The sequence below is a fragment of the Euphorbia lathyris genome, chromosome 7, assembly GCF_963576675.1.
Source record: "Euphorbia lathyris chromosome 7, ddEupLath1.1, whole genome shotgun sequence".
NCBI lineage: Eukaryota > Viridiplantae > Streptophyta > Magnoliopsida > Malpighiales > Euphorbiaceae > Euphorbia > Euphorbia lathyris.
Window position 1 is genome coordinate 84,887,096 of NC_088916.1, and position 3,720 is coordinate 84,890,815.

Genomic DNA, 3,720 nt, shown 5'->3' on the forward strand with positions numbered 1-3,720 from the left:
ACTGCTACTCCTAATGGTTAAAAACTAAAAGGAAAAAAAATGGCAGATTTGCTACTCCTAATACGAACCCGTCCTTACTACACACCACAGATCGAAAAGGATGGTTTCAAACCATTGACTTCACAAAACCAATTGCTCCTGGTAACTGAATAAGCTGCCTTTTTCATGAAAAGAAATTCGTAGCCCATTCAAAAACGATAACGGAATAGAAGACTTTTCCGAGTTGCTATCCTGATAAGGATTTGATTCCCCCTTCTAATATCATCTAAGGTTGAACCTATCCTGTCCTCCCTGCATCTGAAGTGAGAGCAAATGTTGTTGAAATCTGCAAAATACAACTCCAATCCAACTCAATTAAGATGTGTTCAGTGCAATACCTGAGTTGTGTTTGCAGATGTTTGTGAGAGAAACTTAACAAACTCTTTATTCTTTCTCTCAAAATTGAATCTTGCAGAATTTAGCAGCATTTGCTCTCGCTTTAAATCCTCTGTCAACTTCTCCTTTTCCCATGTCTTCTGTTTGAGCTGATTCTCAGTTTCCCCATGTAGCTATCAGGTGGATTTGCTGACATGGAAGGTTTTGGAAATCTTACATCAACATCAGTCCTGCGGAACAAAAAAATCCAGAAAGAAGAGGTACCAAATGAGAAATACACATATAACACGCGCTCACACACACATGTAACTCTAAACATAGGGTATGCCAAAATATGTTATTTACTAGCCAGATGCATCGCATGAAACATAAAGGGCGGTCCGGTGCACTACGCGTCCCCGCTAAGCTAGGGTCCCGAGAGGGATCCCATCACAAGGGTCTATTGGGGGCAAGCCTTCCCCTGCCAATTTTTTTTTGACAAGAGGCCGCTCCTAAGACTTGAACCCGTGACCTCTCGGTCACACAACAACAACAATGTTTACCGTTGCGCCAATGCTGACCTTTTGAATCGACCATTTTAGACAAAATACGTATTTCTTTTCTTTTGTATGATAGTTGTACAAAAATTGGGCGAAGAAAAATCCATGCACCAAATATCATGAGTTGAATTTGGAAGGTCAGAGGCTAATGCTATGAACCCTATAGGTGGTCGAATTATAGCACATACATAATTCTACAATCTATCACGATTCATAAAGACATTTCTTTCTTAGTGCATTTAAACTACCTACATGCAGAAAGCAAATTCCGAAATACCACAAAAGGAGATGTTGTAAACCAATGAAATTCACCATTAGATCAGATTGGAAGACAATTTCATATCAATAATGAAAGCAAAATACTTACCAATTCCCCAAGGAAAAGAAACCATTAGGCTTAATAATCCCTCCATCCAGTGAAATTGCTCCATCACTTATAAGTGGGAGAGCAAGTAGCATCTCCTCCCTACTTTTGTAAACTTGCAGGCAAGAAAAGAGGCTGTAAAATAGAGTCTCTCTGAGGCCATAGACATCAGATACATACAACAAATTCATGTAATCCACATGGATCATGTTAACAGCGAAACCAATAAATCCAGGTGGGCACTCACCATTAGGCAATTTTGGTCGTAGAAGATCAAGCCTTCTTTGAGGGTCATCATCCACAAATTCACCACAGTAAGGTCTACAAGGGAAAAAAAGTTTGTAATTCAAGAGCTGAATTCCAAACAGCAATAAAGAAAAGAAAGATATACATGCCTTAAATTTTCGAGACAAATGACAAGAAATCGATCATCCAGAGTTCGTCTGATAGTAGTACCAAAGCCTCGAATTCCAGAATCACTATTTATATGGCCTTCCTTGTCATAAGTTTCAAGAGCTTTAACACCTTCATAAGTCTTGCAAACAATTCCTAGCATTATCTCTACTCCTAAGTACTCTGAAAGAAGCCTGCAATAAGAAAGAATAAGTAAAAGTAGATTGAAAACAGTGCAGATAACTAACAACAACTGCATTATCATGCAGCTTTTTAAAGCAAAGATCAGTGTGGCAGTAAGTACGGAGGCATTTCACTGATTGAAAATAATAAGAGCTCTTGGAATTGTGGAGTACATAAATTAACTGACTACATTAGAACCAGGAACAGTATGCTGTATTAACAAGGAAACTAATCATAAGACTTATTTCATAGAAGAGGAAGAATCTACATGTTAGATAGATAGTAAATATCAATAGCAGATAAAATGCAACTTCAAACTAACATGCTAAGATTATCATCATCCACCTTGCCCAGAGTAGCAACAATACCAAACACATCCTTAGTAAATGCGAGTTGAGGTGCATGAGTACCATGGCACGTTGTCAGCTGCCACAGAATGCCTGCAGCAGAAGTTTCATGCTGCAGAATCTGCTTTACTGTTTCTGCCTCACTCTGATTGGAGGAATGGCTTTCACTTTCACCACTAGGAGGTCTTGCAGAGTGATAATTACCAAGAATAACTGAAAGGAAACTTGTCAGTAGCAAAAAATGAAAATGGAAAAAGAGATATTATGCATCACAAATGATTATACAGATAAAATCTCCAAACAATCCTAGCATCTAAAAGTAAATCCTTCCATTCGGAAACACTGACTCGAAGTTGAGATAAAAAAACTGCTCACACTACAAGTTCTGAGCTTTGGATTGAGTTACGGTTCCTTGACTAATCAAGAAGTAAATCTGCTTTTCTTTTTGGACCTAGCTTACCTATAATGAGAATTAATTTCCTGACCTCGGAATTTGTTTTTCAAATGATGCTTACTTTATTAATGATAAACACTTCCATGTTATAACTTATAAGAGTACAAAAGGCAGACTTGAACTAGGACTCATGCTCATATTATAATTCAAACTTCCTAAATAAAAATTCTGAAAATAAAATCATACCTCTATTAGAATTAAAACTTCCTAAATAATAATTCTGATAATAAATTCCTACTCCTCAAAGACTAAGACTTCCTAAATAAAATAACGATTTATTATGATATAGACTAGCTACAACAGTTTTAACATTGCCTTCCCCTACAAAAATGAGTGTGATCTCATGCACAAAGATGATAACTGGAGCTACTTCACCATACTTCAGCAAATTTATGCAACTCTACTTTGACCACTATTGTGCCTTTCAACAGTGTGTTGATGCTTACAAAAATGCTCACACATATGCAACCAACCAGCTCAAGGGATCATACGACCCATCAAACTTAGGAAATCCAGTTTCTAGAATTTTGGAAGCAGACCTCCTCCTGTGGTCGTATTCTACTGTCCACCCCCCTGTCTCCTTCCTTGTTGTGCTAGATTGCCTAAATGGTTTCTAGTTGGAGTACCATGGCCTCCACCTTTGGCCTGTCTTTGGAGTATGAAGCTCAAAAAGGCTTCAAACTGTTTTTCCAGATTACTTGATTCACCCATAACTTGCTCTAATACCACTTTTCTAAGCTCCTGAGTTTTGGATCAAATTACGGGTCCTTGAACCTTGAAATCAGGAAGTGAATCTTACTTCCTTTTTCTTTCGCGCTAGTATGATGAGAATTAATTAATGCAGCTCGTTAGAGAGAAACCCAGATCTCTATGATGAGAACTCCTGACCTCTGAATTTGTTTTTCAAATAGTACTTTACCAATGATAAAATGGTTCCTTTCTATAATAGTACAAAAGGCAGACTTAAACTAGGATTCCTATTCTATCAGATTTCACACTTCCTAAATAAAAATTCTAAATAATAGAACTTCCTAAATAATAGTTCTGAAAATAAACTCCTATTTC

The 3,720-nt window shown here is 37.3% G+C and overlaps 1 pseudogene; it reads right to left on the reverse strand.

Annotated features, from left to right (window-relative positions):
* Positions 1 to 277: 277 nt before the first annotated feature.
* LOC136200511 (protein DEFECTIVE IN MERISTEM SILENCING 3-like) lies at positions 278 to 3,366 on the reverse strand (annotated as a pseudogene).
* Between the last annotated feature and the right edge of the window lie 354 nt (positions 3,367 to 3,720).